At 40.8% G+C, this 15,179-nt stretch overlaps 1 protein-coding gene across 1 annotated transcript in view; it reads left to right on the top strand.

Moving 5' to 3' along the window:
• The window catches only part of ANXA4 (annexin A4), a 94,971-nt gene that overhangs the window by 6,941 nt on the left and 72,851 nt on the right, over window positions 1–15,179 (top strand). The gene's annotated exons all lie outside the window — the stretch shown is intronic.

Below are 15,179 nucleotides of genomic sequence, written 5' to 3'. Positions count from 1 at the left end.
TGTTTGGTTTGGAAAGTCCCCCAGCTATTTGGCTTCTGGAGTCCTTTCTCACCATGGGGCTCCTCTGTGGGAGGACAGAACTCATCAGTCACATTCCCCAAATGTCAGGCTCCTGCTGTGTGACCCCAGGAGAACCTTGCTTCCCATCTACATAACAGAAGCAAGGACTCTGCAAGTTTGAACTGTTGGGCAAAGGTCCTCCCTGATGGTTAGAGTTCCCAAACAAGGTGACTGTTGGGAGATAAATTGCAATGTAAATGTCACCTCCATCCTCTGACTGTCATTTCACCCTTCCTCCTTCTCTTCTCTATGGTCTCTTAAGACATTCTTGGGGATGTAACTCACCAGCCAGAAACTAAATTATATTTAACTTTTTCAATTAGATGCTATTTCAGCTATGTTAAACCAGTACTTAGATGCTATTTCAGCTATGTTAAACCAGTACTTGAGGTGTTAAGCCAGAACATGAGATCCCTGAAAAGAGGTCCTGGAATCATTCAGGTTCAGACTTGTAGAATTATTACTTTCACTTTCTAGAACCCACCACCCCTTCCTTTAACTATAAAGCTTTAGATCACCTACCCCCTTTGCCTGAAATTCCATCCTTTCCACCAGGCCTATCCAACACACACACAAACACACACACACACACACACACACACACACACACACACACCACACAGACCTGAGACTTCAGCTTGTCCCTCAGGACTCAATTAGGCATTATCTCTTTAGTAAACTTTTCTCGGATATCCCAAATCTGAGCTAGCTTCCCTTCCTCCCAACCCTTTGCACAGTTTTCTTTTTTCTTTTTAAATATAATTTATTGACAGATTGGTTTCCATACAACACCCAGTGCTCATCCCAACAAATGCCCTCCTAAATGCCCATCACCCACTTTCCCCTCTCCCCCACTCCCCATCAACCCTCAGTTTGTTCTCAGTATCCAAGAGTCTCTTATGGTTTGCCTCCTTCCCTCTCTGTAACTTTTTTTTTCCTTCCCTTCCCTTCTCCCCATGGTCTTCTGTTAAGTTTCTCAAGATCCACCTATGAGTGAAAACATATGGTATCTGTCTTTCTCTGACTTACTTCACTTAGCTTAATACCTTCCAGTTCCATCCACGTTGCTGCAAGTGGCCAGATTTCATTCTTTATCATTGCCAAGTAATATTCAATTGTATATATAAACCACATCTTCTTTATCCATTCATCAGTTAGTAGACATTTAGGCTCTTTCCGTAATTTGGCTATTGTTGAGAGTGCTGCTATAAACACTGGGGTACATATACCCCCCATGCATCAGCACTCCTGTATCCCTTGGGTAAATTCCTAGCAGTGCTATTGCTGGGTCATAGGGTAGTTCTATATTTAATTTTTTAAGGAACCTCCACCGTGTTTTCCAGAGTGGCTGCACCAGTTTGCATTCCCACCAACAGTGCAAGAGGGTTCCTGCTTCTCCACATCCTCGCCAGCATCTATAGTCTCCTGATTTATTCATTTTGGCCACTCTGACCGGCATGAGGTGGTATCTCAGTGTGGTTTTGATTTGTGTTTCCCTGATAAGAAGTGATGTTGAGCATCGTTTCATGTGTCTGTTGGCCATCCGGATGTCTTCTTTGGAAAAGTGTCTATTCATGTTCTCTGCCCATTTCTTCACTGGATTATTTATTTTTCGGGTGTGGAGGTTGGGGAGTTCTTTATAGGTTTTGGATACTAACCCTTTATCTGATATGTCATTTGCAAATATCTTTTCCCATTCTGTTGGTTGCCTTTTAGTTTTGTTGATTGTTTTCCTTTGCAGTGCAGAAGCTTTTTGTCTTCATGAGGTCCCAATAGTTCATTTTTGCTTTAAATTCCCTTGGCTTTGGAGATGTGTCAAGTAAGAAATTGCTGCAGCTGATGTCAAAGAGGCTTTTTCCTGCTTTCTCCTCTAGGGTTTTGATGGTTTCCTGTCTCACATTCAGGTCCTTTATCCATTTTGAGTTTATGTTTGTGTATGGTGTAAGAAAGTGGTCCAGTTTCATTCTTCTACATGTTGCTGTTCAGTTCTCCCAGCACCATTTGTTACAGAGACTTTTTTCCAATGGATACGCTTTCCTGCTTTGTCAAAGATTAGTTGGCCATACATTTGTGGGTCCAATTCTGGGTTCTCTATTCTATTCCATTGGTCTCTGTGTCCGTTTTTGCCCTTTGCACAGTTTTCTAATCATTGATGGATTTTCCAGTCTTAACCAATTGGCAGTAAATCCCCTAATTGTGTTTATAGACCCAACATGCCAGGCACACAGTAAATGACCAATAAATATTCGAATAGTTGAATGAATAAACAGCTTGTTACTGCTACTGTTGTATTCTGACTCTCATTCTGGTTAAAAATGAACCTCCTCCCTAGTTTGCCATTATTCCCAACAAGAAGCTTCACAACAAGACACCAGGGTATGTCATATCTGATGAAGCAGATTCAGAGAGGCCCGGTGAGAGGGCTCTCCATCACCTCCATCTGCAGGAGGAGAAGAGAGAAAGGAGGGATAATTACAGATCTGAGGTCTCAGCACTGGATCAGGAGATCATTGAAGTAGATCCTGACACTTCAGGAAATGTTGAAACTCTTGGACCCTAAGAGTCTATCTGCAGGTCAGTCAGCCTGCAGCTGGAATGAATCTCAAAACACCACATGGAGCCGATGAATCTTTCTGCTGTGCTGTAATATCTTTAATAAACCTTGGATGATTAAAAAAAAAAAAAAAGAATGAGCCTCCTCCCAAAATAACCCAGCAGCCTAGAGAATATTTTTTGAAAATATAATTCAATTGTATTCACTTAAATTCAGAATTTGCCACATATACTCAAGGCTCGGCCCTAGAGGATTTGGAAAATAGCAATACTAATTATAATCTCCACCTTTAAGAAGCCTTTCCATCTTTGGGGCGCCTGGGTGGTTCAGTCGGTTAAGTGTCGGACTTCAGCGCAGGTCATGATCTCGCAGTTTGGGGAGTTCAAGCCCCACATCGGGCTCTGTGCTGATGGCTCAGAGCCTGGAGTCTGCTTCGGATTCTGTGTCTCCCTCTCTCTCTGCCCCTCCCCTGCTCATGCTCTGTCTCTCTCTCTCAAAAATAAACAAAATTTATTAAAAAAAAAAAAAAGAAGCTTTCCATCTTTTTGAGGATGACACTAGTGTTGGTCTCCTCCCTATACCATTTCAGATCCTCTCACCTGCCCCCCTCACCCCAACTACTCTCATGCAGGCTCCTCCAATTGTACATATTCCAAGGCTCATGGGTGAAAGAGTACAGCATGGATCTTCAGAAGTTCAGGGCAGCTGAAATAAAGTGCATTCTTAGTGGGGAGGAGCAGAGATGATAGGGAGAGATGAGGCTGGAAGGCTCAGCAGGGGTCAGAGCTTAAAGGACCTCCCAATCATGCAAAGTAATTGATCCTGATGTCAAGGAGCAACCTGGGTAGGGTTTTGAGCAGGCAAGTGACTTGATCAGATTTATGTTTTAAAAAGATTCCTCTTGCTGCAGTGCGGAAAATTAACCAGAGGAGGGCAAAGCTGGAGGCAGAAGTCTGGTTGGCAATTACATACTGTCGATCCTGCCTTACATGAGCATCACCTGGGGAGCCTTAATGATAAATATCTAGAAGTGCGACCCAGGCATCACCTTTTTTCCCTTCCAGCTCCCCAGTAATTCTCACATGCAGCCAATGTCAAGAACCACTGCATTAGAAGTATTGGAAGATGTCCAGCAGGGTCAGAGAATAGAGGGACGTAGGCCAAGACAGGAGAAACATGTGGGGAGAGAGCTGAGGTCCTTGTGCCCTGTGGGTAGCATCTAGCCTGTTCCATTTTCTCGGATTCACATTCATTTGGGCTCAACTGATTTTTATTTTATTTTAATTGTTATTTTTTACAGTAGGCTCCATGCCGGGAGCACCTGGGTGACTTAGTTAAGTGTCTGACTTAGGTTCAGGTCATGATCTCATGGTTCATGCGTTCCAGCCCCGCATCAGACTCTCTGCTGACAGTGCAGAGTCTCCTTGGGATTTCCTCTCTCTCTCTCTCTCTCTCTCTCTCTCTCTGCCCTTCTCCCACTTGTGCTTTTTCTCTCTCTCAAATAAATAAACTTAAAAAAATTTACCTGCGATCTTTAAAATTTGGAACACCCATCAGTAAATCAGAGCCTTCATTCACTCTGCAACATAACAATGTTAGACATTTAAAATGGAAGCATCAAGTGAACATACCAGTTAATAATACTTTGCAGTGTAGTTTAGTAAGTGCTCTGACTACCATCACTTCTTAGCCGTTTCAAATCTCACTCCTCAAAAAAGCAGCCACTGGACCTCTTCTACTTTCTGTGTATTCAAAAAACACAAGGCGTTATGGTTGCAACAAAATATGCCAACAAAAGAAAGCAACTGTTACTTACTCTTGTCCCAGATCAGCCTTAGGAAGAGGACAGAGTTCAGACACAAATCACTTGGGTCTTTCAGAAAGGTGGTGGCTGGATTGGCATGTTTTCCTGGTGAAACACTGAGAGGCAGAGATGGAGACACCCAAAAGCATCAGCCTGACACTTTCCACTGCGAGATCCCCACCGCTATGATAGACATTGTCTCATGATGGGGCAGATGGAGACAAGAGCTGGCTAACCTGTTAGATTTCTCCTGCATTTAACTTCTCCAACAGAAAAATGAGCCCAGAAAGATGAATCTGTCAAGTCTTCTACTTTAAGAGTGTTTGTACCTATTTTTAAAGTAAATAATATCTGAAAATATACAAAGACCTTGTTCTGCCCTACCCCAGGAGTGAGGAAAGTGAACAGCTCTTTGGGCCTGCTTACTCAGTGGAAAATGCTAGAAGACCTCCCCTTTGGCTATTCCATATCCCTTGGATACTGAATGTCTTCTCTATGGTACATCTTTGCTTCAGAGGAAACAGAAATGGCAGAGAAAAAAAAATGAGGTTTAAAATGAAACCTAAATCTTTCAGTGCCTTAGAAGTATTTTGAAGAGAGCTTTGTTTGATGAGAGTACTCATTCATTATATAAACTTAAAATCTGAATTGTATTCATAATGAAAGAAATAATTCACCTGATTGTTTATGATTAAAACAAAAAAAAATTTTTTTTTTTTAAAAGTAGGCTCCATGCCCAATGTGGGGCTTGATCTCACGACCCTGAAATCAAGAATCACACACTCTTCCAACTGAGCCAGCCAGGCACCCCAAGCCCAACTAGGTTTTTGGTTTGGTTTGGTTTGGTTTGGTTTTTTTTTTTAAATTTTTGTTTATTTATTTTGAGAGAGAGGGCAGGGGAGGGGCAGAGAGAGAGAGGGAGAGAGAGAATCCCAAGCAGGCTCCATGCTGTTAGCACAGACCCCTATGTGGGACTTGATCTCATTAACCATGAGATCATGATCTGAGCAGAAATCAAGAGAGGGATACTTAACCAACAGAGGCACCCAAGTGCCCCCAAGTGGTTTTTAAATTTAAATTAGTTGCACAGAAGATTTTAGGGGATGCTATGTCCATGTAGATTCATCAATTATAACAAATACACCACTCTGGTAGAGGATGTCGATAATAGGGGAGGCTGTGCATGAGTGAGGACAGGAGGTAAATGAGAAATCTCTATACCTTCCTCTCAATTTTGCCGTGAACCTAAAATAGCTCTAAAAAGTAAAGTCTATTAAAAATATATAAAATTCACACAAAATATCCAAATTTCTGTTTCTCTAAGAAGTCTGAAGATCTGGCCACACTGGGTCTGATTGCCCCCAGGGCAACACACCAAATACTGGCTGACTGCCTTAGAAGTAGCCCAAGTGAGCCAAGCCATCCCAGTCTCCACCACTTGCTGTCCGTTCCCACCATTGCTGCTGGGTGTCAGGGGCAATGCCACCTCACCCCCCAGCCAGCCCACTCATTTAGTTAGTGAATTGCCTGGTCCCTATCAGGATTGGAGTTTAGAATTTAAGAGCTAGACTCTACAGAGTGGGTAAACTTGTTAAGGTTTTGTGTTGTTGTTGTTGTTGTTGTTGTTGTTGTTGTTGTTGTTTTTCACCTTGGGAGCAGTGTGAAGCCGTTGAAAGGTTTTACACAAGGCAATGACACAATCAAATCTGCAGAGTTAGATGATCAGTCTGGATTGTTTAAATTCCAAGTACAGGAACTATTTTACTAGGGAATGAGGACAAATCCGGACACCTCAGACTCCCCTGCTCTTTTACAGACAAGCCTTTATCACGTTCAGGGTATGGGCAATCAATTTTCAGTAAAAATGGAGGCTTTCCACCAGTGATTTGTCCAAAATAATAGGCAAAATAACAAGACAGGATGAAAATAGAGTTGAGCTAGGAGGCAAAGGACCTGGATTTGAATCATAAGCGTCTTAGACACTGATCCTCTTCCCTTCACTGTCCTCCTCTGGAAAATGGAAACAACACAAGCAGATTCTCCTACATGCTTCATAGGGTGAAGATCAGAGTAAAAAAAAAAATGGTACTTTATAAACTGACACATGATTCATAAATGTAAAGAATTATCATTATTCATTTATTTATGAAACTCATACCCCTTTCTACTGTGGCCTTGCTAGACCTGGGGACACAAAAATGAATGGGACAATCCCTGGGGGTCTATGGTCTACTAGAACTACCAATGATATAAAGAGGTAATTATACATATATACCCAAAAGTATTAAAAACAAAGATTTGTTGTATATCCGGGTATTAAAAACAGAGATGCTTGGGGCACGTGGGTGGCTCAGTCGGTTAAGCATCCAACTTCGACTCAGGTCATGACCTCACGGTTCATGAGTTCGAGCCCCACGTCGGGCTCTGTGCTGACAGCTCAGAGCCTGGAGCCTGCTTCGGATTCTGTGTCTCCCTCTCTCTCTGCTCCTCCCTCACTCATGCTCCCTCTCTCTCTCTCAAAAATAAACATTAAAAAACAACAACAAAGAGATGCTTGTATGCCAATGTTCATACCAGCATTATGCACAATAACTAAAAGGTAGAAACAACCAAAGTATTCATCAACAGATGAATGAATAATCAAAATGTGGCATGTACATACAAAGGAATAATATTCCTTCTGAAAAGGAATGAAGTTCTGATACATGGATAAACCTTGAAAACATGCTAAGTAAAACACAAGAGAACAAGCAGTGTATGATTTTACTCATGTGAAGCATCTAGAGTAGACAAATCCGTAGATACAGGAAGTAGGTAAGAAGTTACCAGGGGCTTGGGGTGAAGATGGGACTGGGGACTTACTGCTTAATGGGTACAGAGTTTCCATTTGGGGTAGTGAAAATTTGGAGCAATAGTAGTGACTATGGCACAACATTGCATATTTAATTAATGTCACTGAATTGTACCTTAAAAATGGTTAAAATGTCAAGTTTTATTTTATATATATTTTATTACAGTAACAAGGAATGAAAGACTGACTGACTGAGTGAATGAATGAATAAATGAATGGGTCAAAGTTCAACTAAAGACACCAGAAGAAGAACAGAGTAAATCTAAAGAGAGTATAATAAAAGAAATAATAAAAGTAAAAGCAAAAACGAATGAAATAGAAAACAAACAATAACGTCAAGAGACCAAAAGCTCATTCAAAGGTAGAGGAAAGCTAATAAAATAAATAAACATAAACAAATAAAATAGAAGTAACTATATTATGATAAATGCTAAAAGAGATGCACTGTGAAGAAGTCCTAATTGGAAGGGAAAGTAGGAGAGGGCTCCACAAAAGATATGCTTGTGGAGGTGTGAACTCAGGAGGGGAGAGAAGCGGTGTTCTATAGCACAGAGTTGGGCTGGTGTGTGTGTGTGTGTGTGTGTGTGTGTGTGTGTGTGTGTGTGCTGGGCAGAGGGACTCCTGTTGGAGTCACCATTGTATACCCTTCCTAACCTGGTATCTCAAAGCAGGGTATTTAATAAATGTTTGCTAAATGTATAAATATCTCAGTGTCATATTCTACAGTGTGCCTTTTATCTGTTCATGGGTTTTATTTATTTATTTATTTTTTAAAAATTTTTCTTTCAACGTTTATTTATTTTTGGGACAGAGAGAGACAGAGCATGAATGGGGGAGGGGCAGAGAGAGAGGGAGACACAGAATCGGAAACAGGCTCCAGGCTCTGAGCCATCAGCCCAGAGCCTGATGCGGGGCTCGAACTCCCGGACCGCGAGATCGTGACCTGGCTGAAGTCGGACGCTTAACCGACTGCGCCACCCAGGCCCCCCTGTTCATGGGTTTTAAAGTATAAAATTCCCTAAGCCCTTTATCTATCAATTATGGATTTGGGCACTCCATGCTATACTCTTTCATGACAAAGCTATGTGATGTTATTCTCCTTAGAGGCTCCCAAACTTTTCTTTATTTCACCTGAAGTGAGGCCTTTAACACATAGGCCTGAATAGAAAGCTAAGATTGACAGCGACTGTTTAAAAGAAAACTGAAATTCAAGTATAACAGTGGCTGCCCACGTATATATCTTAAGGATGCACATGATGGTGGGATGTGTCTATCTTCTGCCCCAGTTTTTAGGTATTGGTGATTGCTGTGGGCATTTGAGGGGCCAGGAGAAGGTACTATTGTTGCATCAGGGATGCAGTGCATGGTTGTGCAGGTTGCTCACTGCACAAGAACTCCTGGTAGAGGTGGGGACGAGGGCTGAAATGTAGCCTATTTTCCACTTAACAAGCCATGCAGTCTGGGGCTTTGTCCATCCAGATGAAAGAATCCTTTTTTTTTTTTTTTTTTTTTAATTTGGTACAGATGTGTCAGGGAGTATGGGAAAATTGCAGCCCTGTTGCCCTTGGTCGTCATCACTATTGCTGCCCTGGTTGGGAGAAGGGTCAGTGCCTGAGAGTCTCCCATCTGTCCTTTCAAAAGAGTTCCCTCAATTCTCTTCAGCTTCCAAGCATCTTTTCAGATCTTTTCAAGCCCTTTGGTGGGTGACTAACCCATCACTGGCAATCCATAGATGGAGAATTATCTTCTTCCAGGAGACCTTGTAAGTTCTGTAAAAAAAGCAAAGATAGGGGCGCCTGGGTGGCTCAGTCGGTTAAGCGGCCAACTTCGGCTCAGGTCATGATCTCGCGGTCCGTGAGTTCGAGCCCCGCGTCGGGCTCTGGGCTGATGGCTTAGAGCCTGGAGCCTGCTTCCGATTCTGTGTCTCCCTCTCTCCCTGCTCCTCCCCCGTTCATGCTCTGTCTCTCTCTGTCTCAAAAATAAATAAAACGTTAAAAAAAAATTTAAAAAAAAAAGCAAAGATAAGCTCACTTCCCCCACGCTGCTTTTGGTCCTGTCCCGCCACTAGATGGCAATCTCCCCCAGGTACTGGAAGATGACTTTCCTGAAGACTAAACTGGGGAAGCAGGAAGCGGGGAGGCAGGGCTGCCTGTATAGAAAGGACTTTAGTTTGATCTCAGGTTTCTTAGTATGTGATTTGGAAATACTTTATCATTCTGTCATTCAATTTTATTAAATTGAATACCAGTTTTACAGCACTCATCAAGCTCATATAGAGCCTCTTCTTTTCTTGTTCATCTGACTCTGTTTCAAACTGTAGATGTTTAAATGCAGGAGACACAGGGGCACCTGGGTGGCTCAGTCAGTAAAGCCTCTGACTCTTGGTTTCACCTCAGGTCATGATCTCTCAGGTTGGTGAGTTCGAGCCCTGCATCAGGCTCTGCATGACAGTACAGAGACTGCTTGAGATTCTGTCTCCTTGTCTCTTTGCCACTCCCCTGCTTGTACTCTCTCTCTCTGAAAAATAAATGAATAAACTTTAAAAATAAATAAATAAATAAATTAGGGGGACACAGGCCAAATTATAGAGAACTCAACTCCCTGAGAACTAATATTTCTGGGAAATACCAAAGGCCTTATTAGTAACGTAATGGGGTGTTAGTTAAATAAATTCTGACTCCAGGCAAAACAAAAGCTATTAATTATTTTTAACATTCTTCTTTTTAATTTTACTTTTTAAGCTTTTTTAAAAGTTTGTTTATTTACTTTGAGAGAGAGAGAGAAAGAGAGAGAGTGCGAGGGAGGGGCAGAGATAGAGGGAGAGAGAATCTCAAGCAAGCTCTGCACTGTCAGGGCAGAGCCCGATGCAGGATTCGAATTCACGAACCATGAGATCATGACCTGAGCCAAAATCAAGAGTTGGACACTTAACCGACTGAGCCAGACAGGCGTCCCTCTTCTTTTTTAATGGGGGCATAATTTATGTTACACTTGAAGGTGTAATTTTTAAGTATACAGTTAAGTGAGATTTAATAAATGTATACACCAGTGTAACCACCACCCCAATTAGGACACAGAACGTTTCTGTCAAGATGGTAAAATCTCTTGTCTGCCTTCAAGTCAATCCCCATGACCTGAAGCAGGCTCAAGGCCCAGAGGAATACAGTTGGTTGAGCAGGGAGTCTGTAGCCTTGAGGATAATGTGCCCTGTAAGAGGCTAAATACAACTCGTAATTACTCACAGCTTTTGCGCTTTTGTGTTTTCCTGGTAAAATCAACCATTTATTTTTAAGCAAGAAATGGCATTTTAAGAATCAGTTTATTTTACACAGCATTTTATAACATAATTTTCTTCCAAATAGGTAAATACACAAAATTCGCAAAAATATGCTTAGTCCTTGCTTCATGATTTGTTTCTTATGAAGTTTTTTTACTTTGCAGTTGTTAGGCTATGGCTGGGAAATTTATCAAAACCATTCAGTGAGACTATTGATTTGTTTTAAAGGTCTTTTTTCCTGAAGAACCAATCAAAGCATTCTTCAGTCCAGGAGTTAAATTTATTTGTCAGCTTGCACCAGACTGTGGCTTTATTACTATGCTACAGAAATGCAGTGATTTCTCTTTTATTTTTTATTTAAATCTAAGTTAGTTAACATATAGTCTAATAATGATTTCAGGAATAGAATTTAGTGATTCATCACTTACATATAACACCCAGTGCTCATCCCAGCAATTGTCCTCCTTAATGCCTCTCGTCCATTTAGCCCATCCCCCCAACCAGCACCCCTCCAGCAATCCTCAGTTTGTTCTCTGTATTTAAGACTCTCTTTTGGTTGTCTCCCTCTCTGTTTTTATCTTATTTTTACTTCCCTTCCCCTATGTTCATCTGTTTTGTTTCTTAAATTCCACGTATGAGTGAAATCATATATTTGTCTTTCTCTGACTTTGCTTAGCATTATACATTCTGGTTCCATCCACGTAGTTGCAAATGGCAAGATTTCATTCTTTTTGATGGCTGAATAATATTCCATTGTGTGTATACATATATATGTATATATACATATGCGTATACGTATACGTATATGTATACCACATCTTCTCTAACCACTCATCAGTCAATGGACATTTGGGTTCTTTCCATACTTTGGCTATTGTTGATAGTGCTATTATAAACATTGGGGTACACGTGCCCCTTTGAAACAACATTCCTGTATCCTTTGGACAAATCCTTAGTAACACAATTGCTGGGTCATAGGATAGGTCTATTTTGAATTTTTTGAGGAAACTCCGTGCTGCTTTCCACAGTGGCTGTACCAGTTTGCATTCCCACCAGCAGTACAAAAGAGATCCACTTTCTCCACATCCTTGCCAACATCTGTTGTTGCCTGAGTTGTTAATTTTAGCCAATCTGACTGGTGTGAGATGGTATCTCAAGAAATGCAGCGATTTCTACTAAGAGATTCTTCCTTTATTGTCGACTTCTGATGGAAGCATAACACACATGCAGAAAAGCTCCATGAACTTGCATAAAGTGAACACACCCATGTAATCAGCACGCAGGTCAAGTAACAGACTAGTAGAACCATAGACTTCCTTCTAATCACTCCAGAGGTAACCATTACCTTGACTTCTAAAAGCATAGATGCATTTTACCTGCCTTTGAACTTTCCATAATAGAATCATATATTAGGTGCTGTGTTATGCCTGGCTTCCATCACTCAGTGTTTTATTTGAGAAAGACATTCATATTGTTATGTTGTAATTTGTTCTTTCTCTTGCTGTGTAGTATTCCAAGGTGTCACCATCCCACCATTTAATTATCCATTTCATATTGATGGATGTGTGTATTGTTTCTGGTTATTGGCTGTTACAAATAAAACTGCTATGAAAAAATTTTAAACACCTCTCGATGCATATTACCTACATATGGCCGGGATCTACATTTGTTCAGCTTGAACTGATGCTGCCAAAGTGTTTCCAGTATGGTTGTACAAATTATACTCCCACCAGCAATGCACGAGAATAGTAGTTGTTCCATTTTGACAACATTTGTTATAACTAATCTTCTTCATTTTAGATATTCTGGTCATCAGGGCTTTTCTCTGAAACTAAAGCTGAACACTTTTCTCATGCTAGATTGGCTATTTGTATATCTTCTTTTGTAAAGTGCCTGTTCAAGTCTTTTGCCAACTTTCTGTAAAACACTTAAATGGGTACTTTACATATGTTTTTAATTTCTCTTTCATTTTAACTTTTCATTATGAAATAATTTCAGACTTTTGCAAAAATAGTACCAAAAAATCCTATATTCCCTTTACCTAACTTCGTATCTCCATATCTTGCATGACTTTATAATCCGCTTATCAAAATCAAGAAATCAACATTACTCATCTGTAGACCTCTTTAAAGTGTCATCAGTTGTCTCTCTAATATCTTTTTTCAGAACAAGATTCAATCCAGAATTACACATGGCTTCATTGTCACATCGTCTTGGTCTCCATTAACCTGGGATAGTTCTTTAGTCTTTGTCTTTAATGACTTTAACACTTTAAATGAGTATCGACCATTATTGTGTAAAATGTCCTCGATTTGCATTTGTCTGATGTTGTCTCAAGATTAAGTTCAGGTTATGCATCTTTGAAAGAGTGACGCTGTATTCTCAGTGCATGGTAGCAGGAGGAACATGATGACAATATATCTTACCAGTGGTGATGTGTACTTGAACACTGGGTTAGGCTGATGTCTGCCAGGTGTCTCCACTTTGAAGTTACTGTTTTTCCCTTTGTAGTTAGTAAATATCTAGTAATGCATTAGGTACATATCCTGTTTCTTGTCATTCTTTTGCTCTACAATGTTTTTAATTTATAGTATTCACTCATGTCTTCTGAAAAGTTTGTTTTTCCTTTCATGTTTGGATCTACAGTTCATCTGCAATCGATTCTCTTTTAGGTAAGTATCAAGATTTATTATTGTCTCATCTGATATCAAATTGACCTGGCACCATTGGTGGAAAATCCATCCTTTTCCCATGGTGCTGCCACCTTTGTTACAAATCAGGTGACTATATGGGTGAAGGTCTCTTTCTGCCCTCTCTTGTTACATTTGTTCATTTGTCTATCTTTGTGCGACTACCACACTGACTTAAGAACCATATTGCTAACTCTTAATATCTTCACATTTCTGGCTTTGATCTCTTTCAAGACAGACTTGCTATTTTTGGCCTTTTTCATTTCAGTTTAAATTTCAGAATCCGTTTGTCAATTTCCACGTGCACACCACAAACCTCTGATAGGATGATTTGGATTGTGTTAAATCTTTAGGTCGTTCTGGGAGCATTACCTACTTACAATATTGAATCTTCAAATTACCAACACAGTACTTCCCTCCATTTAATTAGATCTTTATTTCTCTTAATGTTTTATTGTTTTCGGTGTAGCGGTCTTGCGCAGCTTTCATTGATTTTTTTCTAAATATTTGAGGTTTAACAATTAATTTTTGAAATATGACTACCTGAGAAGAGAATGACATAGATCAGTGGTTCTCAGTGGGAGGTGACTTTGCTCCCAGGACAACTCTGGACAACCCAGGACAACTTTTGGTTGTCACACTGGGGATAGTGCTAACTGACATCTAGTGGGTAAAAGCGGGGGATGCTGTTAAACATCCTACAAAGCCCAGGCCAGTCTCCCACAATGAGCCTGTCATACAGCCCAAAATGTCAAATAATGCCACTTTCAAGAAACTTCAGTATAGAATTAAGAAGTTCCAGAAAAATGTCACTTAAGAGTCATTATTTTTTATACATTGTTTATGGATTTTTGCATGTCACGTACATAGCGATCTACAGTGACGGTTTCATCATATTAAAGTTATTCTTTCCTACTGGGGTGTGAATAAAGCTTGACAGTTTCAGAACTTTATGAAAAGAGTTTTATAATTGTTGGGAGATAATTCTCCATGGGTTCTGGGTTTCCACACATTTTCTGAGAGAAAGACATAGGCCGTTTTTTGTTCAAGGATGTTTGCATAACAGACAGCCTTAGAAACATAAAGACAGGGGTGCTCTCTAGAGAGTTGGAGACAACTCTTCCTGGAGATATTCCAGGGTAATAAAGCTAGAGACCTTGTCCTTCCTTCTCTGGAGATTATTTGCTTACACTCTAGGGTAAGAAAAGATAATACCACCTCCGGGGAGGATAGGCAGGTTTGTTAGCAGTCCCCCATATAAGATTATAAGGGGTTTCCTGGGCTCACTGTTCCTCAGCTATGTCACAGATCCACAGTTTGCCCAGCATCACCTCAGCCTACCTCTCCATGGCCCCCATAGGACTTGGAGGCAAGGTGGAGCCCATGCTTGCCTGCTGTGCTGTGAGTAACAAAACTGTCTAAATCTATTTGGGCTGGTTGTCACTTCACTTGCTGAATCTAGCAGGCCTAACTAGAAGCTGCAGTAATCTTGGCTGCATAGGGATTGCTGGATAAAGTCCCATTAGCAAGGCTTACCACCAACGTAGGAAAAGGAGGAGGCACCGTTAATGCCATACTTGTATTTTCTCTCTCTTATATGATGATAGGGAGTTGGCAGTTAAGTAAGGCAAAATCATCTCCATGAAGGGTTCCCACGATCTGCCTTTTAGGTAGATGGGTTTGAGGTGCTGGTCCTGAGACAGCCACAGAAACAAACAGCTGCCATATTACTGTCTCTATTCAAATTCACAACATAGTTGTTGTCATCAAAGGCCTACCTGTGTCTTCGAGGATGCTGACGGTGACAATAGAAGGCTTGGTTTGATCCCACTCAGTATTTTGGACTTATTTCCTAGAGGCTGGGTCCTAGTTCTGTTCTTGGGGTCCTGATTCCCCTGAAATGACCAGGTCTTTGTTATTTACTTAGATTCACCATGGCCCCT

This window comes from Herpailurus yagouaroundi, unplaced genomic scaffold, assembly GCF_014898765.1.
Source record: "Herpailurus yagouaroundi ecotype Mexico unplaced genomic scaffold, PumYag 221, whole genome shotgun sequence".
In the NCBI taxonomy this organism is placed as follows: domain Eukaryota; kingdom Metazoa; phylum Chordata; class Mammalia; order Carnivora; family Felidae; genus Herpailurus; species Herpailurus yagouaroundi.
This window is presented reverse-complemented; position numbering and strand designations above follow the sequence as displayed.